Source organism: Gobio gobio (assembly GCF_949357685.1).
Source record: "Gobio gobio genome assembly, chromosome: 4".
Classification (NCBI taxonomy): domain Eukaryota; kingdom Metazoa; phylum Chordata; class Actinopteri; order Cypriniformes; family Gobionidae; genus Gobio; species Gobio gobio.
In genome coordinates, this window is record NC_137100.1 from 55516650 (window position 1) to 55540474 (window position 23825).

The 23825-nt window shown below is 38.4% G+C and overlaps 1 protein-coding gene across 1 annotated transcript in view; it reads left to right on the forward strand.

The window, feature by feature from the left end:
- The first annotated feature begins 13105 nt into the window (after positions 1-13105).
- gnb1l (guanine nucleotide binding protein (G protein), beta polypeptide 1-like) overlaps positions 13106-23825 on the forward strand; it is a 41818-nt gene continuing 31098 nt past the window's right edge. Inside the window, exon 1 of the mRNA XM_079814078.1 lies at positions 13106-13163. The gene's annotated coding sequence lies outside the window, so the exon portion shown is untranslated. The remainder of the gene's footprint in view (positions 13164-23825) is intronic.

Here is a 23825-nt window from a genome sequence, read left to right on the forward strand (position 1 = left end):
CAGGTACCACAGCACACCTCCAAGGGTCTAGTGGAGTCCATGCCTCGACAGGTCAGGGCTATTTTGGCAGCAAAAGGGGACCAACACAATATTAGAGCATAATGTTATGCCTGATCGGTGTATAAGACAGAAAGTCAGAAAGACAAATTAAAATTACATTTAGATAAACACTTTCAATAATTCTACTTCCCAGCAAACAAAAATATGGGTAGTGCTTTATTTTACAGTCCTGTTCCCCATGTACATACAATGTACTTATTACAGTAATTACAATGGGTAATAACTAGGTACTAACCCTGAACCTACTCCTAAACCTAACCTTAACCCCTGCATGCAGTTACCTTATATTACCCAGTATTTTCTTATGTACACTAGTACACGTACTGTAAAATAAAGTGCAACCAAAATATGTTCTAAGAACGTTTTGCTAATGTTCCCATCAAGTTATCAAAACATTATTTCTCTGAACATTCAAAACGTCCAGTTATTTTCATATTTTAAAAAAGTGTATTCTTGGTAATGCGAACGTTTTGTCATTCTGCAAACATTATAGGAACGTTGCTTTTGAAGTTCCTCTGAACATTCTGAAACTAGTAGTAACATTTAAAAAACGTTAGACAAATGTCCAACTAAAATGTATCAGAAAAAACATTCCATGAACAATGTTTAAATAAAATGTTTAAAATGTTAACATTTTGAGAACATTATTAAAGACCATATAACTTTGAACACATTATCTGTTAACGTTTCTGGAAGAACGCACCCGGGGGGCGAAAACTTTAGAACAGGATGAAGATGTCCAAATTTTTCTTATTTTGTTTAAATATAATTTTTTTTTCATTTAGTTCTGCCCTTCAGAAGCAACAGAAAATAATTGCATGTTTCCCGGAAGACAAATGAAGTACAATTTACCTTGATTTTCAAATTCAATAAGTTTTCACCCCCCGGCTCTTAATGCATTGTGTTTCCTTCTGGAGCATCAGTGAATGTTTCAACCTTTTATAGTAGTTGTGTTTGAGTCCCTCAGTTGTCCTCAGTGTGAAAAGACGGATCTTTAAATCATACAGTCATTGCTGGAGAGGGTTCAAATATGAAAAAGAGGCTGGAAAACTGAAGAATGTGCAGGACCTGGAGGATTTTTCTGAAGAACATTGGCCAGTTTAACTGCTCAGGACAAACAAGGGACTCATGAACAACCATCACAAAACAAAAAAACAGCCGTGGATCATCCAGGGAACGACACACAGCACTGAGAATCAATGGTTCATAAACTTTTTATCAGGGTTATTTGAATAAATTCAGTTATTTTTTTGTCTTGTGGACTATATGTAAAAAATGTTTAGGTAAAATATCTTTATTCAGGACAGTAGTAAAAAAAAATAACATGCATTTTGTATGATCCCTCTTATTTAGTTAAAATGATTCCCATTTTCACAGATTCTGCAAGCGGTTCACATACTTTTTCATGCCACTGTAGTAGGGAAATCAATTTTGGATGCAGCCATAGTGAGCACCGATGCTCCCTGGTGATCACAGTGCAGTGTGGGACTTTTTAGGGAACAAACGTTTCAGTGCACTGGAAGGATTTTGCTATTGAAACGGTCCTGACTTCCTGATCAGTGCCCTGACTACTGAACTAGACATCTGATTGAGACGCACTCTATAAATCATTGCTTCCAGTCTACAGTCATACAAGCGAGAGATGTTGTGACGTACGCCATTGATTCATCCACTATAGATTACCGCCACGTACCGTTTCTTATGCTTAGATGAAACTAAACAAGATGGAAAGTGGTGAATCACCTGTCATCATCTCAGAAATCTTCTTAATTTGTTTTTCGGTAATTAAATAACGACAGCAGTGGGAGAGTCTGCAATTAGGCTTTATTTTGCGAAATACAATAAATCAATAAATGTGCCATGAGATAATGAGGCATTTGATTTGCTACATCATACCTGAGAGGGTTTGTTCTGTTGTTGTCTGCTTTCGTTCCTGCGGGACGGTATGAGACATGCCTCACGGGCTCCATCATCCGCACCATCTCCAAAACCTCCATTGTGCTGTTTACAGTCAACACTCACAGTTATGCAGAATGCAGTACTTTTACTTGACAGGAAAATCATTTTTTAAGTGTTTTGTTTGTGTGTGTCCAGCACTTATTTAACAGAAAGCTTAGGGTCAATTGTGTTTTTAAGCAATACATACTTTTACATCTGTGCTAGTTGGGATCCAAGGCTTGTATCTTTGTCATTAAGGGAATAGTTTGCTCAAAAATCGGAACTTTCTTCTGCTTGTAATCAGGGGGTGTCAAGCGAAAAAGAAAAAGAACACAAAAGTGCCATGAAAGTCTATTGACACACTGTGTTAAAAAAGTCATGACAACATATGTTTTTACATTACTTCAAATAATCAAAATAAGTTAAGACATTTTAAACTTTATTTTTTAAGTTATGAGATTCAACTCATTTTTTAACGTCAGTTTAATGTCATTTAAGTTGAAATTAATTACACAGCCAAGTTGATTGTACTTAAAAAATACAGTGCAGAAAACATTCAAATTACATTAGTATATAATTGTTTATATTTTGGAACACTTGGAACGTGCTGTATGAACTACCATTTTTAGTCCTTTCTTAATTTCTTTTTATGGAAACTCGTTTTGTGTTCCCATATAAAATCATAGAAATTCAAATGACATGAGGAAGAGTAAATGATAATGAATTCCCACTTTTTGGGTGAATTCCACCTTTCAGTTTCAATCTACATGCAGCTTCATCCCTCCACCTCTTCCACACATCTTGTCTCTTACTCACTATTCAATCTTCATTCAGGTGATTAAAGGCTCATTGATTCTGGTTCTGTGTTCTTTCACTCAAGTCTTCAGGTCTGCAGTGGTGAGAAATCCCTGCCAAAACATTTCTTCTTCACTCCTACTCTCCGTCCTCTCTCCCTGCCCTGTGGCACTGTGATTATTATCCTCACACTCTCCGTCATAAATCACCTTATCTTTACTGGCTGTGACAATACTTCCCACTTTACAGCCACAACATTAACCCTGGGCTGTATGGCTGAGGGTAGAAACACTTTCAATGAACATGCCTCTCTCTCACACACAAACACACACATCAGGGACATACACTACCAGTCAAACGTTCCGAAACACCTACTCATTCTTTGCTAGGACAATTTTCCAGGGAATTTTATGGAATTTATCTCTTTGCCTGACAAGTTTTTTGCAACTCATCCATCAAAAAATAAATAAAGAAATAAAAGAATATACAGTCCCGTGCGAAAGTGTGTTTTTTTTTTTTTTTTTTACATTTTGTTATGTTGCAGACTTATACTAAACTGCTTTAAAGGTGCACTATGTAACATTTTTTCAGTAAAATGTCCAAAAACCACTAGGCCAGTGTAATATATTTTGTTCAGTTGAGTACTCACAATATCCCAAATGTTTCCAACTATTTGTACATCGTGAGAAAATTGCTATTTTAACCAAGGAACCGGGATGTGTGAGGAAGTCGCCTGTCAATTGCGTCATATCTGCGTTCCCCTCGGTTTCCTGTTTTATTTTACAGAAACGCTTTACTCTCACTGCAGTGTGCAACAAGTGTCATAGCAGCCGCCGAGCGAACGCACAGAGTAACGTCATAACATAATTTTCAACACACTCAGATGTTTCTAATATGATAAATAGAGTTGCGTTACCTCATACTCATGACCGGAAAAGCGGAAGTGGCGCCGGCGACTGTGTCATAATAAAAGCCCCGCTGCTCACGAGGCGTGTGTTGCGTTCATCTTATTAACAATCACTCCAGCGGCCTTGCTCAGCTCCACAACACTCGGTCCTGCTCTGCTTCATACTACAGTAACGTTAATAATCGCATCCATGGACATGACTTCTGCCCGAGTCCTGTCCCGTTTCTTTTCCACCGGCTGTGAGGTGAAGACCACATGTCCCAAGATTCTGCGCTTAAATGTGGCGTCATCAAACTAGGGCTTTATTTTGAATAGGCGACCTCTAGTGGACGGAAAAGTTACATAGTGCAGCTTTAAATGACTTTTTTCCACATCGATCTCCACACATCAAAAGCGACAACAAAAAAACAGTGGCTGGGACACTTGAAATTTAGCTCAGGAGCATTCCAATTTTCGCTTGTAGATGTTACTACACTTCGAGTGGAGTTAACCTGTGGCAAATTCAATTGAATGATTTGGAAATGCCTCATCAGAGCAAAACAAGCCATGGGGTCAAAAGAAATGAAAGCTCTAGCATAAGTTCTGCTGGGAAGACTCAAACTACGTCACTTATTGCCTTACCACTCTAACCCAATGATATTCTCATGCTCACTGTATAAAAGCCCGGTACTTGCACATGTTTGAGTTCGCAGATACTGAAGCGACGATTACCCCCATCCTCCCCACCACCACCAGGATGGTCCTGTCCATACCTCCCGGGGGGGTTGGCTGCGCCCCTGCCCTCGTCTTCAGGCAGGAATTGCAGATCCGATACCCTCGGATTATGCCTACGGGCTCCAAATGACTTTGTATATTATTAGCTTGCTGAGCTATTAATAAATGCACTATTGTCGATATAATTCTCCCGAGTCTTTCCTGTAGAACTGCCTGTAGAGCTCAGAGACAGGATTGTGGGAAGACTACGAAAATATTTCTGTTGTATTGAAGGTTCACAGAAGCATGTAGCCTCCATAATCCTTCATGGAAGAAGTTTGGAACAACCAGGACTCTTCCTAGAGCTGGCCAACCTGAGCAATCAATGGAGAAGGGCCTTGGTTAGATTGGTGACCAAGAAGCTGATGGTCACTCTGGTTAAGCTCAATGATCATATATCAAGATGGGACAAATTTACGGAAAGACAAACATCACTGCAACACTTCACCGTTCTGGGATTTATGGCGAAGTGTACAGACTCAAGCCGCTCCTCAGCGAAGACACATTAAAACCCACTTGGAATTTGCAAAAATGGACCTAAAGGATTCTCTCAGACTGTGAGAAACAAGATTCTCTTGTCTGATGAACCTCATGAACCTGCATCACATGTATGGAGGAAACCAGGGAACGGTCATCACCTGCACAATACCATCCCAACAGTGTGGAGCAGCATCATTCTGTGGAGGTGTTCTTCAGCAGAGGAAGACAGAACCAAAGCTCAACGCAGCAAAATATAGAGATATCCTTAAAAAAAAACATAGTCCAGAGTATTCAGAACCTCGGACTGGGCTGAGGGTTCAGCTTCCCACTGGACAATGGCCCTAAGCATAGATGATGCAAGAGTGGCTTATGGACAACTCTGTGAATGTCCTTGAGTGGTCCAGCCAGAGCCCGAACTTGAACCCAATCGAACATCTCTGGAGAAACCTGAACATGTCTGTCCAATGACGGTCCCCATCCAACCCGACAGAGCTTGGGAGGATCTGAGGAGAAGAATGGCAGAAAATCTCCAGATGCAGATGGTCAAAAATGTGAAAAGGAAGTAATTTAAATTAGTTTAACATAAGGCAGCAACGTAACAAAATGTGAATAAAATGAAGAGGTATGAATACTTTTGTAATATACATTACCATTCAAAGGTTTGTGGTCAGTTAGTTTTCCTGTTCCTGTTCCCCATGTACATACAATGTACTTATTATAGCACTTTCTTGGGTAAGTACACATAGGTGCACGTACTGTAAAATAAAGGGCAACCACAATTTTTATGATGCTAAAGATTCAGATTTTCACCACAGGAATAAAATACATTTTAAAATATATTCCAATAGAAAACAGTTATTTTAAATTGTAATTTTTACTGTATTTTTAATCAAATAAGAGATTTTTTTCAAAAACAATACAAAAATCGGTTACACTTTATTTGAAGGTAACGTAGTTACATTGTAATTACTCTAATAAATATAGAGTAATATTAATTAACTACATGTACTTACTATAGAGTTAGGGTTTGATTTAGGGTTAGTTGCATAATTTACTACGTATAGTAAGTAAGTACATGTGCTACTTCAAATAAAGTGTTACCCAAAAATCGTACCCCAAACTTTTGAACGGTATATATAACCAATACAACAACAGAATGTGAATGTAAATTTTATATTTGTGTATGCATTTTGGTTTAATGTCTGCACATGACAGCTGTTTTGAACATCATAGATGCTGATATTTATCAGAGATCTTGGATTTGTTTATCTACAATTACTATTAAAAAAAACTATCCATTTAATAATGTTTAACTTCTAAAAAAAAAAAAAAAACGACATAAAGTATTTAGACACTTAAAGACAACAATTGAATTAGATGAGGGCATGGCATAACAAATATCAAACCAAATGGCATCTGCGAACAAATGCTGCTCCTTTTTCAGAACTATTGTAACTTCACTTTTCTGAACCATCATTTTGCTAATGCAATGTCGATCATTCAATGTGTGTTTCACAGCTGTGCGGTATTATGGGAAACCATTCAGGGTGAGGGCATCAGCCACAGCTGTAGGGAGGTTCAAACCACTGAGATAAGGCTGTGAGGCTCTAATGCACAATCCTCTCTCATCCCCTTCACCAGCTCCAGGGAGGATCTTAACCTTGTGCTGAGAGGAGCAGGATATCTGCCTGGCTTGGGCCTCTGCCATGCCCTCACTGGAGGAGTGTATTAGATTCTGCTTTTCACAGACACCATAAGGGTCCTTCCAGACCCCAGCAGTCCGTCCGCACCCGCCCACCCACACACAGAGACGTCCAAGACAAACACAAGGCTTGGAGATGATGCAGAAGTCCAAAAACATCAGAAGGGAGGTTGTATCATCCAAATCTGTGCAAACATGTCTAACATAAACATATACCTCTTGTCATTTAATTTGGCTTAGTTATATATATATATATATATATATATATATATATATATATATATATATATATATATATATATATATATATATATATATATATATATACTTTCATTTAGCAAGAATGCATTCAATTGATCAAAAGGGATGGCATTTATAGAGGCATAATGTTACAAAAGATTATTTCAAATAAATGTTGTTCTTTTAAAAATAGAACATATTTAAACATATTGGGACACCCCTCCAAATCATTGAATTCAGGTGTTCCAATCACTTCCATCGCCACAGGTGTATAAAATCAAGCACCTAGGCATGCAGACGCTTCTACAAACATTTGTAAAAGAATGGGTCGCTCTCAGGAGCTCAGTGAATTCCAGCGTGGTACTGTGATAGGTTGCCACCTGTGCAATAAGTCCATTCGTGACATTTCCTCACTACTAAATATCCCACGCTCAACTGTTAATGGAATTATAACAAAGTGGAAGCTTTTGGAACAACAGAAATGTAAAATCACGGAGCGGGGTCAGCGCATGCTGAGGCACAGAGTGCACAGAAGTCGCCAACTTTCTAGTCAATAGCTACAGAACTCCAAACTTCATGTGGCCTTCAGATTAGCTCAAGAGCAGTGCATAGAGAGCCTCATGGAATAGGTTTCCATGGCCGAGCAGCTGCATCCAAGCCTTACACCACCAAGTGCAATGCAAAGCGTCGGATGCAGTGGTGTAAAGCACTCCGCCACTGGACTCTAGAGCAGTGGAGACGTGTTCTCTGGAGTGACGAATCAAGCATCTCTGTCTGGCAATCCGATGGACGAGTCTGGGTTTTGGCGGTTGCCAGGAAAACGGTACTTGCCTGATTGCATTGTGTCAAGTGTAAAGTTTGGTGGAGGGGGGATTATGGTGTGGGGGTTGTTTTTCAGGGGTTGGGCTTGGCCCCTTAGTTACAGTGAAAGGAACTCTTAATGCTTCACAATACCAAGACATTTTGGACAATTTCATGCTCCCAACTTTGAGGGAACAGTTTGGGGATGGCCCCTTCCTGTTCCAACATGACTGTGCACCAGTGCACAAAGCAAGGTCCATAAAGACATGGATGAGCGAGTTTGATGTGGAGGAACTTGACGGGCCTGCACAGAGTCCTGACCTGAACCCGATAGAACACCTTTGGGATGAATTAGAGAGGAGACTGTGAGCCTGACCTTCTCGTCCAACATCAGTGCCTGACCTCACAAATGCGCTTCTAGAAGAATGGTCAAAAATTATTTTCAGCTATGTTTTGTACTGTCCCTATACAAATAAACTCAAATAAATATAATAAATAAAAGTATAATAAATGTTTCAGAATGAGATGTGCATTCAATAACTGATGTATGATCATGTTGAAGGGATGTGTTGAGAAGAGCAGATTACATTATGATGTAGCTTCTGTAGTGTGGCACAAAAGTGATCACTTTAAACTTAAAATGTAATTTTTTTTACTTATTTACATTTAAAATTTAGATTTCTTATTACTTTGTTCACTTTACTAATGATAGTGACCTGCAAGCTGATCTTTACATCACTGTAAATAATGTACCAATGAACGGCAAATAATGTACATGTAAATACAAAACAGAGGCACAGATGCTGTGTACAATTTCAGTAAAGTTATTACTGTTAGAATTGCATAGTGTGCAGTATTTTACTGTAGTTATTTTTAAATGGATCAAGGAGTAATATCAAGTTCATGCCTGAGTGTTCTAAAAGAGAGGCTTGTTTGACTAAAAGCTTATCTAATTTAGTGATGAGCTGTAAGCTGACCTACACGGCCCTGTGGCGAGAGAGAGCCAAGGGATTTCCTTTCCTTTTCCACCATCAAGATGGACAATGTTCGGCCCCCTCCTCAGGCCCAGGGAGACCGCAGCACTCCCTCACTGGCATTGTGGTATATTGCGGGTAATCTGAGATGGCACCAATAATTCATGGTTACGTGGGGCATGGCATCTGACCAGCCTGAGCAGAAGATGCCACTTTTAAGGGCCCCCTCTGCAGGGTCACCGGCCTGCCGCCTTCCATTTACGCTAATTGCCATCTCATCACTTCATGACCGGCCCGAATAGAACACTATACTGAATAATGATCAGTGCAAGTCAAACAGAATGAATTATGCATTTGATTTTCTGGTTTTATAATATATTTAATAGAGTTTGTCTGTCTGTCTGTCTGTCTGTCTGTCTGTCTGTCTGTATGTATGTATGTATGTATGTATGTATGTATGTATGTATGCTGTTCTATCTATCTATCTATCTATCTATCTATCTATCTATCTATCTATCTATCTATCTATCTATCTATCTATCTATCTATCTATCTATCTATCTATCTATCTATCTATCTATATATCTGTCTATCTGTCTGTCTGTCTGTCTGTCTGTCTGTCTGTCTGTCTGTCTGTCTGTCTGTCTGTCTGTCTGTCCGTCCGTCCGTCCGTCCGTCCGTCCGTCCGTCCGTCCGTCCGTCTATCTATCTATCTATCTATCTGTCTATCTGTCTGTCTGTCTGTCTGTCTGTCTGTCTGTCTGTATATTTATCTGTCTGTCTGTCTGTCTGTCTGTCTGTCTGTCTGTCTGTCTGTCTATCTATCTATCTATCTATCTATCTATCTATCTGTCTGTCTGTCTCTCTGTCAAATTAGCTTGTGATATTCTCGATCGATCGATCGATCTATCTATCTGTCTATCTATCTATCTATCTATCTATCTATCTATCTATCTATCTATCTATCTATCTATCTATCTATCTATCTATCTATCTATCTATCTATCTATCTATCTATCTATCTATCTATCTATCTATCTATCTATCTATCTATCTATCTATCTATCTATCTATCTATCTATCTATCTATCTATCTATCTATCTATCTATCTATCTATCTATCTATCTATCTATCTATCTATCTATCTATCTATCTATCTATCTATCTATCTGTCTGTCTGTCTGTCTGTCTGTCTGTCTGTCCGTCCGTCCGTCCGTCCGTCCGTCCGTCCGTCTATCTATCTATCTGTCTGTCTATCTGTCTGTCTGTCTGTCTGTCTGTCTGTATATTTATCTATCTGTCTATCTGTCTGTCTGTCTGTCTGTCTGTCTGTCTGTCTGTCTGTCTGTCTGTCTACCTATCTATCTATCTATCTATCTATCTATCTATCTATCTATCTATCTATCTATCTATCTATCTATCTATCTATCTATCTATCTATCTATCTATCTATCTATCTATCTATCTATCTATCTATCTATCTATCTATCTATCTATCTATCTATCTATCTATCTATCTATCTATCTATCTATCTATCTGTCTGTCTGTCTGTCTGTCTGTCTGTCTGTCTGTCTGTCTGTCTGTCCGTCCGTCCGTCCGTCCGTCTATCTATCTATCTGTCTGTCTATCTGTCTGTCTGTCTGTCTGTCTGTCTGTATATTTATCTATCTGTCTATCTGTCTGTCTGTCTGTCTGTCTGTCTGTCTGTCTGTCTGTCTGTCTGTCTACCTATCTATCTATCTATCTATCTATCTATCTATCTATCTATCTATCTATCTATCTATCTATCTATCTATCTATCTATCTATCTATCTATCTATCTATCTATCTATCTATCTATCTATCTATCTATCTATCTATCTATCTATCTATCTATCTATCTATCTATCTATCTATCTATCTATCTATCTATCTATCTATCTATCTATCTATCTATCTATCTATCTGTCTGTCTGTCTGTCTGTCTGTCTGTCTGTCTGTCTGTCTGTCTGTCAAATTAGCTTGTGATATTCTCTATTACAGTTTTTCTCAGTCGCTTTGGTACATTTCTCAGAACAGAATTGAAATTCTCAAAACTACCTGTTCAATCTTCACATCATTGTGTCACTTGTGCACATCAAAAAAGCAGTTTCTCATTTCTTTGAACAAGTTGCAAATGCTTGTGTACATCCATGCAAATGATTATGTACAATTCTCTGCTGTTTCCTACATTATCAGTTGCTTATGTCATGTTGATCAAAATGTATTATAATGGGTCTCTGTTGAATAGTCTCACCCCCCACAACATTTAGGCATTAGTTCATAGCATAAGTCTTTACATGCAAAATGGTTGAACAAGTTGTCATAAAATGTCAAGCATATTTCTATACATTTCCGTTAGACGTTCACATTTCTACTTTTGTTTTTCTGGGGGGGGGTTTTCTTTGTGCTATGCAGTGCTGTCTTTCTGTATCGCAATGACATGGTCTGTCAACAAATTACAGTACAAACAGTAAAAGCATAAATGTGAATCTTGTCCAGTCTCTTGCATTCAAACTCCCACACACACTAAGGTGTAACCTACAATTTACAATAATTGTCATCAAAATTTTAGCCATATTTACATCAGAACATCCCTCCAGAGTACAGTTATGTTGACAATATGACTAAGCAATTTGATGTCTTATTCATACACAATGACACAAGGACTTGTCATTCTGATGGCACTGATATGTTCATTGACACAGATATTTACTTTTGAGAGATGAACTAAGGATTTCGAGCAAGAGACTGGCTTTTGCAGGTAATCCATGGTGTTTTGCTATGTGTACGAATTGTTTTGAGAAATGCACTTGCTGTTTTGCAAATGTCGAGGATGATTCGAGAAATGTACCAAAGTGACTGAGAAAAACTGTAATGCAGATTTGTGTGCATTTCAAATGGAGATTATATCACAAACAACAATAAACTGTTTAAACAATACTATACATAATTGTCATTAAATATGACATATTTATTGTCATAAATATTTCATTTTTCTATATTTAGTTTATCCTATATTTATTTTAATGTTATATATTTTAATATAGAGTACCATTAATAATTTATATATAATTAAAATAAAATGTATTTATTTTAATATCATGTTTAATATAATTTTTAAAAAGTTAAATTTTCTTAAAAGTTCACACTAAAAATAAAATCAAGTGCATTGCATTCACCGTATATAGAACAAAGTGTGAGTTAGTAGGTCATTCCCACGCTGTTTGAGACTCTCACCATGATGGGTTTTCCGAACTACCTTGAAAAGGTATATTAATGCTTTAAATTTCCTCTTCCATAGATCGCCTCACATTCCTTCAACATTCTGCGCAGCACCTGTGTCCTTGTGGATCTTATTGTCTCATTTAAGAGAGACGAAGAGATGCATGGAGAGATGGAGTAACCCTCAGTTGAGCTAATCCAGGGCCTCTAAAGAGGTTTAAACTGCTCTGGTTACATCTAATCTTTTTGCTCAGACCCAGCTGAGCCTGAAACCTCTTCTTCATGATCGAAACGTACAAATAAAGGTCTCTCTCTCACCCGGTGCAAGTATGAAAGGCGGCTATGTGCTCTGTGGATTAGAGTGGACTTTCCCCCTCCCGTTTTCTCAATTAGAGAAAGGATGAAATAGAGGAGGGAAACAAAAAAGAACTTAGCTGTTTGCTGAGTAGCTGCTACCCAGCAGGGGGACTTTTCAGAAGGCTTTGTGTTATTTTTAGGCAGCATCATGGCATGTTCACATGGCGCTCCAAAGAAAAACATGACCATGATACCATAATAGTCAAACCAGTAAGACTCTTAAAGCTTCTGAATTTGTTTGGAGGAGAAACCTCATTTATTTATTTATTTATTATGATTTCCAAATCCATAAAGGGATAATTCACCCAAAAAAGAAAATTCTGTCCTCACGTACTCACCCTCAAGTTGTTCCAAACCTGTATGAATTTCTTTCTTCTACTGAACACTTATTTTGAAGAATATTGGGTCCATCAATGGGGTCCATCACCACCTGTTTTGTTGCAAACATTCTTCAAAATATCTTCTTTTGTGTTCAGCAGAAGAAAGAAATTCATGCAGGTTCAAACAAAAAAGAAATGTCAGAAATATTCTTAAATATTCTCACATTGTGTAAAGATTCGATGTTAATTTGCGATCTTCAAATCACAGACAACTGCTAATTTGCTATCAGCCACCACTGTCAAATAAATAAACTTGATTAATTATCCTTTTCCAATCAATAAACAAATGATGGGTATTTTGCTGGATGTTCATTTTTTATAATAGCTATTTAATACTACTACTATTTTTTCACTCTTTTGCAAAAGAAAGAAAGAAAGACCAAGGTTAATAATTTAAATTAAACATCTTAAATTGTTTTTAAAAATTCAGGCATTGCTGAAGACAGCTCTCCTCCGCTACGGGGCTTTTCATGATCGCTGTCGCACGCTCTGATTTCATCCGTTGCACGCGGGAATCCGCCGTTTATACAGGTACCGTGTTTACATTCCTATGACGGATTGCGTAATGTATATTTTACTGATGATTCCATGCAAAATAATCGCATGCTGATATATGTTGTTACGTCGCGCGCTGCTTTGTGCTTCTCCATGCTTACTTTGGTTGTGTTTATGCCTTACCGTGTGCAGTGAGAGAGCAGGTTCCTGCCTGTAGTGAAGCTGTCAGTGGTTTATCACAGCTGTCAACACTGAATGCTTCACTCATCCACTACAGTCATGCTGTCAGCCTCGTCAGCGATTTGTTTTGTCTGGACTGTAGGGTTCGGACAGTTACAAGCTATAATCCATACTTCATCCACACTAATATGGGATTACTTTTGTTGTCTGACACAAAATGCTAAAACTCTGTATTTGTGCATATTGTGGCCCCAAACAGCAACGCTTAATTTATGGAAATCATGTCATTGCATTCATACTGCATTCAATCTACTGAAATGTCAAACCAAGTGGCAATTTAATATTTGTTTATTTTGCTTCAGTTCACAAGCTAAACATTTCATAAAAATGAAATAAAAAAATTTAAGTGAAAGTACTATAGCAACATATTTTGATTATTATCAATATTCATGTAGTTCAAATATGAGCCTCATCAGTCCCTTTACTGGACATTCGCAGGTCCGTGTAAGGATCAGATATTAGAAATGAAACAGAAAAATAGCAATTAGCTATTTTTTAAAAGAGTAACGCTTTACAGTGTAAGGTTCCATTAGTTGGCGTTGTTTAATGCATTAACCAACATTATTTAACAATGAGCAATATAATTTTTACAGTATTCATTCATCTTTGTTAACTTTAGTTAAAGCTGCTGTCCATAACTTTTTTTGTGTTGAAGATTTACAAAGATTATATAATGAGAGTGTACAACATGAATCCATTTTCCAAACTGTGTTTGTGTCTTACACTGAATCATTATGGTACACTTATAATAAGTGTTTATATTGGGACTATTTTAGACCGGACTGGTAGGAACCGCTGCGGAGGAGCACTGTCTTTTGATTTTATAATATTGTATTAGTAAATTATGAAATTAACATTTATTAATTAGATAATAAATGGTTGTTTATTAATAAGTGCTTGTTTAAGTTATATATATATATATATTTTATTATTATTATTCTTTTATTTTTATTTTTTATAATTGTTATTTTGTGTTAACTTACAATGTTAGCAAATGGAACCTTAGAAATTGTTACCTCTTTTTTATTGTTTTTATTTTAACTATGTAAATTTTCAGGCCATGAAATACTACCGTTCTTAAGTTTGATGTCGGTAAGATTATTATTATTATTTTTTTTATATTTTGAAGTAATTAACCCTCTGGTGCTCTTCGTTTAGGGGTTGCATTGGTTGTCTTCCCGGTCATAAGTGAGACCTAAAAATTAAACTTCCTCCACCCCAGTAAAACCAATGCAATTTATTTTTCTTCAATAATATTTTTTTCTTTTTAATTTTGTATTTTGAGATGATTTGATGGTATTTTTTTATATTTATGCAATAATTATGGTCTATTTTTGCCATTGAAAATGATAAAAAACAATATATTATTTTTTAAAATTATTATTGCAGTATTTCAGGTTAAAATAGAGACTAGTGCTGCGTCCCAATTCGCCTACTTATGCTATGACCTAAAAGTATGTACTCTTTTTGTGAAGAAAAAGTACATACTTTTGAGTGTGTAGCAGAAGAGTATGCAAGCTTTGGGATAGGGGTGCACCGATCCGATATTAGGATCGGATATCGGCCGCGATACTGACAAAATAGCTGGATCGGGGATCGGAAAAATTAACAGATCCACAAGCCGATCCAGGTGTTTTTTTCCGTCGCAGCAGAACCTACGTCATTCGTCAGCTTCACGTGTGTCGCATGCTAGAAGGGAGCGAGCCAGAGAGTCGGCTGTGTGGAGGAGATATTTCACGCTTGCCACGCCAACTAGTTCGTCGCTGTTTCGAGGGTATTACTGCAAAGTCAGGGTCTTTCCTGCATTGACATTTTTTTGACGGCCAAAGCCTAATTTGATGAGTTATTGTGATTTACGAGCGATGTAGAACAGATGCTGCGCTTGTGACTGAGTGACAGAGAGACCGATCTGAGAGCTCCTCCCCCGCGCGCGCTCTCTGGGTCTTCAAAATAATCAGTGTTCGCTCTCATATTTCACATATTAATCCAAATCAAAAGCTCGGAAGACCGAAACCATGTTGCACGTGACACATTCGGACAATTTTGTCCTTGAATTATCACTGGGTGTGAATTGCGCTCAAAAAACATTGACTCTTCTCTGACCAGCTGACATAAAGCATACTTTCAATAAGCGGGAGACAAATTATATCCAGTTATGAAGTGTTTTCTGTGTGTTGACATCTTTCGCGATGTTCTAACAGACGGGATTCGCACACAACGCGTCTGCTAATGTCCGATTCGTGACCTAATGACTCCTTTGAACCGAATCATTTTAACGACTGGCCAGAACAACTGATCTGTCCAACACTGAACTCATGAACTCAGTTCATTAATTTACTCAGAACGCAACTGAAATGAGAACACAAGTGTGCTTACCCATTTTAGCAAGAGTGGGTAGTAAGAATTATTTTTAATTATCAACAGTATTTCATCTTATTTCTGTTGACAATGTGTAGTAAAATAAATAGGCCTAGCCTACAATCATTTAATCTGGAGTGAGGTGAAACCAGAACAAAGTTGTTATTAGCTAGCTGAAAATTTTTATTAAATTGCATATGGTAGAAAATTAGACTATTTGTTAATTTGTAATGCTACTTTTTAATATTGATATGATTTATATACCAAAACAATTATCTGTAGTGTAAAAAATGTTTGGTAACTGTCAGATTACTATTGTATGTTTGACCAATACACTGTTTTTTGTTTCCACTGCTACATTTTATTTATTTAAAGAAGTTAGATTACATTCTATTTTAGATTTGAATGCACAATTGTTTTTTAAATAAATAAGAATTCAACACTTTACATTCATCTGTTATTTTGTCTTAGTTATGTTTAGTTAGTAAAGTCTGGTGCCTTTAGTCTCTTCAAGGAAGGTATAAGGTGGAAGATATACAGTTTATTATTAATTCAACAATATATCGGATCGGTATCGGGTATCGACAGATACACAAAGCCCAGGCATCGGTATCGGTATCGGGACTGAAAAAGTCGGATCGGTGCACCCCTACTTTGGGACATACTACTTCGTCATCTTTAACGGACTCTGTTGCTTAGTTACATGCATCCCGTCACCATTTAAACTGCCCTGTCAATCATCGTCACAGTTCAAATCCTCAACATTCAATTTAATTTCCTACCGTATCGGAGAGAAGCGTAGTCGCACGTTGATCTGACATTCGTGGATGTTTAATGCAGAGACTCCTCTCATGTGTTTGCAAAGTTAATGGCCAAACGTATCATTACAAAAGTTCTCAATGCGGCTGCAGGTGAAATATAATGTGGCTAACATTGAATAAATATCTTTTCGCCAGGTTAAATACTGATAATTGCTCACTCAAACCCCTTTATCTAACCCTCTCTACTTAACCGTCGGACGCGCATAACTGTCATGTTTGTAGTTTTTTAACCCTTTTTATCCGCGTTTGTAGTTCTAATCGAATCCTCGTCCATCTCGCAATGGGTTGTGGGCAATATCAGCCGTTAGAGTGCGCATCGATCTGCTCTTCGAATTCTGACCGGAAATAGTAGACCATCCGGGAATCTTTGGAATACTCTTTTCAACATACTACGATTTGGGACATACTAACTCTTTTTTCGAAAACTATTTAGTATGGATAGTATGCGAATTGGGACGCAGTGATCGCCTTCAAAATATATTTTTTTTGAAGGCAATTTAGCGCCCTCTTTTGGAATTATTTAAGAAATCATGCAGCCATGGGTGTAATCCCTAGAGGTCTCTATGGAGAGGCTTGATAATTCCCTAGTTCTCTTTTGAACACATTTAATGATTTTTTTTTTGTGGTTGATGGATTTGAACATATATTAAAAAAATCTCAAAGACTATTTATTATAAAGTTTTAGATATTTATTTTTTGTTAGAAATATAGATTTTTTTCTGTTAATTTGTGTTTTTGCAGATTTCCCATAAATGTCCTATGGTGGTCATTTTTGACCGAAGAGCACAAGTGGGAGTATTTTTTTTACGACCACTTAGCATGCTCGAATCATGCCCTCAATTTTTTTGTGTGTTTACATACCTAATCCTAGAAAAGTCACCAAGTTTCATATCATTCTGATGAAGCAGTGATTTTTAAAATTTCAAAACAGAATATTTTCTGGTCAGAAATGACCGAAGAGCACCAGAGGGTTAGTTCACCCAAAAATGAAAATAATGTCATTTATTACTCACCCTCATGCCGTTCCACACCCGTAAGACGTCCGTTCATCTTCGGAACACAAATTAAGATATTTTTGTTGAAATCCGAAGGCTCAGTGAGGCCTGCATAGGCATCAATGTAATTTACACTCTCAACTTCTCAAGACCCATAAAAGGTACTAAAGACATATTTAAATCAGTCCATGTGAGTACAGTGGTATAATAATAATATTTTAAAGAGACGAGAATATTTTTTGTGCGGCAAAAAAACTTGAAATAACGACTTATATAGTGATGACCGATTTCAAAACACTGAAGCTGAAGCTTCGGAGCGTAAACGAATCAGCGAGTCGATTCAGTGGTTCGGCGCACCAAAGTCACGTGATTTCAGCAGTTTGGCGGTTTGACACACTCCGAACCACTGAATCGACTCGCTGATTAGTTTCCGCTCCGGAGCTTCATGAAGCAGTGTTTTGAAATCGGTGAATGCCTATGCAGGCCTCACTCAGCCTTCGGATTTCAACAGAATTATCTTCATTGGTGTCCCGAAGATGAGCGGAGGTCTTACGGGTGTGGAACGGCATGAGGGTGAGTAATAAATGACATTATTTTCATTTTTGGGTGAACTAACCCTTTAATACTGTTATACAGCCATGTTAAATTGATCAAAAGTGACAGTAAAGACATTTATAAGGTTTTTTTTTTTATGTGATTTTTATTTTCAATTCATCAGTAAATCCTGAACAAAAATTATCAAGTTTCACAAAAATATTAAGCAGCACAACATTGATGATTAATGTTTCTTGAGCAGCAAATCAGCATACTAGAAAGATTTTTGAAGGATCATGTGACACTGAAGACTGGAGTAATGATGCTGAAAATTCAGCTTTGCATCAGAAATAAATTACATTCTTAAATATATTCTAATAGAAAACTGTTATTTTAAATTGTAATGATATTTATTATTGTTTTTACTGTATTTTTTATCAATAAATGTAGCCTTGGGGAATAGAAGATCATTCTTTCAAAAACGTCGAAATCATAGCGACACCAAACTTTTGAATTGTAGTCTATGTTTATTAATTTATGAGGTATTTCAACATTAATATGAGTTCCCCTAGCCTGAATATTGTCCCCAAGTGGATAGAAATGTTGATCGGTGTAAAACCGAGTTCTGGCTGTCTTTCTCTGCCTTTGAGAAAATGACAGGCCAGACTAGCCAATCCTGAAGTCTCCTGGTTTGACGTCCAAGCAGGAACGGTTACCTCCCTTTCCTCCGCCCAGAGAATCTGGCACGCCCATGCAAACGCTCGAGAGATCATTACTTGTGAACAAGTGAATGCTGGAAGTTTCTCAGTGTTTGGATGTACAAATGAAAACAGAAGTCTTTTTTCAGTTCCTTCTGATCTGTGATCAGTGATTTCTTATGTGTAGCTAATTATTTATTATTCGTGCACACGCTGCGGCTTCTCTCTCTCCCGACAGAACGGTGTTTTCGTGTTTTCTATCTTGTGAGTCAGTGTTTTTGTACGTCCTCGTCGCGTCTATCTGTTCTTAAATGTGCATACAGTCGGGAGTTTCTGCTTAACATCGGCAGAGCCACATCTTTAGAGATAAACCTCACGCACGCCGAAGCTCGGCCTTCAACATCCCCGACCCCCAGTACTGCATCTGGCCCACAGCGGAGGCACCAAACGCAGTGTGAGATTAAGCAGAAGGAGGGTAAGCGTGAGGGTATCCGGCTAGGCTAGCCAGCTTTCCCCACAATAAACTGGATTACATTCGATTACTGCTGTTGTGTCTTTGTTTGCGCTGTGTAACGTTACTCAATGCGCGTCACTGACGCTTTTCATATGATTGGAACATATCTAGAAATAATGCTATACTCAACACTTACTAACTCGTTCATCTCGCTGTAATGGTACATTGCATGTGTTACAAAGTTGGTAGAATAATGATGAAGACGGACTCGGCATGACTGGGACTCGTGTTTATTCAGAACTCTCAGATACAAACACAATAAACTCACGCTGACAGACAGCGCTCTCACAACTCAGTAGTTACTATAAATAACTTTGTTAGCAATCGCTCCGTCTCCATGATGTCCGGTTCGCGAACGAATCATTCTTTTGAATCGGTTCTTTTTAGTGAACCGAACCAGTTCACCAAATCGGACTGAATCGTTCTATACGGTTCGCGTCTCGAGTCAGCGCTGATCCATAATTTACTAAAGTTACTAACTTTCTGACATGTGTGACAGCCCCTCCGACTAGAAATAGACTAATAACCTGAAGTATATTCTAGTAACTACAACAGTTCACCCTGAACTGAGACATGCTGAGAGAACTGATGAGAAGTGAACTCCGGTCCATCCGTCTCTCTGGCAGCAGCTCGTGCGTCGTAGACCTCGTTAAACCACGCCCCCTCCGCTCATTTAAAATGTAAAGATGTCAGCCAATCACAACAGTGGGCGTTTTTACTGAAGTCTCACAGCAGACACGCCCCTTGAAACAGGGCATTCAGCCACAGGGCAAACAGCAGTATAGACAAAATGCCTTTTATTTCTAAATTATGACATTTTATGATGTAAAAATCATACTAACAATATAAGTACACCTCAGGAAACACTATAAAATAATAGAAAAATGCCATGCCATGGGACCTTTAAGAAAAGCATTAAAGGGGTGGTAAAACACATTCTTTTGAAGGCTTGACTGTGTTTGTGGGGTGCACTGTAACATGTGTTCATGCTTCGTTTTAAAAAAAATTGCCTTATTTTTCATATATTTGACCTTTATTCTACACTGCTCTGTCCCTCCTTGTAAAACGGTCTGATGCTTTCCGGGTTGTATGAAGCCAGTCCCTCAAAAATACGCAGTGGGCTCTGATTGGTTAGCTGGCCCAGTGTGTTGTGATTCGCTAAACGCCTAGTGCACGTATGTCGGAAACGTCACGCCCCTTACCGGAGGCTGTGCTTTGGTCAGTGTTAGAAACAACGGCGTCAATAAAACCATACCAATCTGAGCCCGAATCAGACCCAGAACATTTGAGTGAAGATGATCGAGCAGAACCTGTTCAGTCCTCAAGAGTAAAGACTGCGGATCTATAATGATCGCTACTGAATGGCACTTTAACTTTTGTATTTTTAGAACGATTATAGCCAAATATCTGTCGCAAGAACTAACCCAAAACAAACACTAAGCACTGGCTTTAACTAGTAAGTTAGACAAATCACACCCAGAACCATGTTTAGCAAGCCTGTAGATAAACAATACATAAAAGCTCTAATCAAAGAATCATTTACACTAATGTCAGGTTCGCTGTTGAGATTTTAACGTTAGTGTTTGTAACGTTAGGTGTTCGTCGGATAACGTCAAGTATGAATGAGCATTTAACAGACTGGTTTGCAGAACAGCGCTGTCATCTGTTTACTTCCTTGCTACAACCTATTACAGGAAAACACATCGATGAAAAATAAATCAGACTTACAGGTTGTGGCCCGTGAACAGCTTCTGTTTGTAAATCCAGCTTTCAGGACAAGCCGTTGTGCATATCCTGTATTGAACTCGCGAAGTTTGTGGAAGTTTGTGTTGTCCTCCGTGAAATGTGCAGCGCGCGCGTCATGCATCCACGCACCGGCAGTGTTTTTTTCACGCAGCTGACGTTGTGCAAATCTGGCATTGAAATCGCGAAGACGGTGGATGTTTTCCTCTGTTAGATGTGCTGCAGGGAGCCCTGCACGCGCCTGATTCCCCGCTGACTCAAACACACGTGCATATAACATGTTTTATGTTAAACGCTCTGCAACGCACCCCCGTCCCAAGGAAGGCTGAACAGAGCAAGTACCCCAGACCTGCAATCCGGATGAAAATAACAGCGTTTCCTCGGCATCGCGGCAACAACACTCCAGCCTACTAACCACAACAGCGCCGCGATACAAAATGGCCTCACCCCCCCTTATTTAATATTCTCGGAGGAGGGGTTTCTGTAAATATTGAGCCTGTTGATGTCACCAACCCTGGAGGAATGTGTGTAGTCGCCTACTGGCCGTTTGCTGTAGTTCTTAGAAACTGATTTCTTTAAAAGCAAATATCTCCCTTTGCTTTAAACTTTGAACGTTGTAACATTGCAGATGTTGTTTATGCTCAAGCAGCAATATTACACGTTAGCTAAAGTAGAATAGTGAAATCGTGGTTTACCACCCCTTTAAAGGGATAGTTCACCAAAAATGAAAATTCTGTCATTAATTACTCACCCTCATGTCGTTCCAAACCTGTAAGACTTTCGTTCATCTTCAGAACACAAATGAAGATATTTTTTTATGAAATCTGAGAGATTTCTGTCCCTCCATTGACAGTCCACTCGACGAACACCTTGGCGCTTCAAAAAGAAGATCGGAAAACAAATCCATATGAATTGGGCGGTTTAGTCCAAATTTTCTGAAGAGACTTGATCACTTTATGTGATGAACAGATTAAATTTAGGCTTTTATTCACATATTCATCAACTCACACATCAGTTGTGGTAAACAAGCTCAAGCATGTTCGCTTGACGTGCTAGAACCAATGAGGTTCATTCTCGTGTATTATGCATCACATTTGAGCTTCCTCAAGAACCAATAAGGTTCATTCTCGTGTATTATGCATCACATTTGAGCTTCCTCAAGAACCAATGAGGTTCATTCTTGTGTATTATGCATCACATTTGAGCTTCCTCAAGAACCAATGAGGTTCATTCTCGTGTATTATGCATCACATTTGAGCTTCCTCAAGAACCAATGAGGTTCATTCTCGTGTGTTACGCATCACGTTTGAGCTTCAGCAAGAACCAATGAGTCTCTTGACCAGTTTGGTCAATGACCAATAATGCGCTCAATGCATATGAATTAGTTTTACAGTCTCTTTATGAACTTTTTTTCAAGCTTTTTGAAGTGTTAGTTGCATAGCAGTCTATTAAGAGTACAAAATCAGATTCCATCAAAAAGATCTTCATTTGTGTTCTAAAAATGACCAAAAGTCTTATTGGTTTGGAACGACGTGAAGTAAATGAGTAAATGATGATGACAGCATTTTCATTTTTGTTTTGCAGTTTCCTTGTTCTTCTTCTGTATCCAATGCAATTCAATTCACACAGTTTAAGTGTGACTTAAGCAAGTGCACATGAACCTGTCTATGTCAGTCCAGTAAACCTCAATCACTCAGTACATCATTGCAAGGAAGCAGGTGATAATGTCCACAGATAAACGAGTGTTACCTGCAGGTCTCTTTGGTAATCAGCACTAAACCCCCTTAAGTCCGGGTGCAAAGACAAAGTGGCCACCATCACTTCCCTCACACGCAGCTATGCATTCAGCCCTTATCTGTGTCAGCCTCAGCGTGGCATTCACGCCATGGGCAGGAACAATGCGGCCTGTCGCTCACCTCCGTCAGCATGAGTGACAGTGGGTGTGGAAGCACTTGTGTCTGACTTCAGCTCTCTATCTTCCACAGAGCTGTTTTTCCAGTCCAGATACTCCCCCCTTCCCTCCGTTTTCCTTTACCGATGCGCGGCAGCACAATAAAGGGTGTGTGTGTATCCCGCACTTCCTCCTCTGTTTGTTTAACTGAGCTTTAGAATGGACCTGCCGGTGCGTTTGCCACATTTGTTTCCTCCACAGGAGAATTTGCCTTTTTTGGCACAAGGGGGTCGAAAGAAACGCTGACTAATGATTAATGTGGGTGTTGGGCTCGGTGAGGTGGAAATGTCAATGAAGTAACAGAAAGAGAGTGAGAGGGAAGAAACTAAAATAAGAATAAAGAAAAGAGTGACTAATATCCGAGGTATGATATCATTCAACCGGGGAGTACCAGCACACAGCCTTCAAAGTCATTCTACTCCCTATATGTCCTTTTTATTATGATTCATTGATGTTTTATCACAAAAAAAACGTTTGGATCACATTCAAACATTCGATAACATTCCCAAACTAGATTTTTAAATTGTGACTGTGCTTGTCCATGAAATGGTAGAATGTTGGGTTGCCAGGGCATTGATATTCAGTTGTTAAGGTGTTTTGAGTGGTTGTTAGCATGTTGCAATGTGTTTGCTGTGGTATTCTGAGTGTTTGCTAATGTGCCCGCTGCCCGATCTTCTTAAAGTGTTCTTAAGAACTTTTTTTTTTCTTGGGATAAGGATTTTAGGGATTTAAGACTAGGTAGATGTTATCCTAAGTGTAAGAGGTAATTTACAAGTTTTTTTAACAACATTCTTTTCAGGACGGTGTTCAAGTTTTGTCTGACCATATTCTTTGATATGGTTTC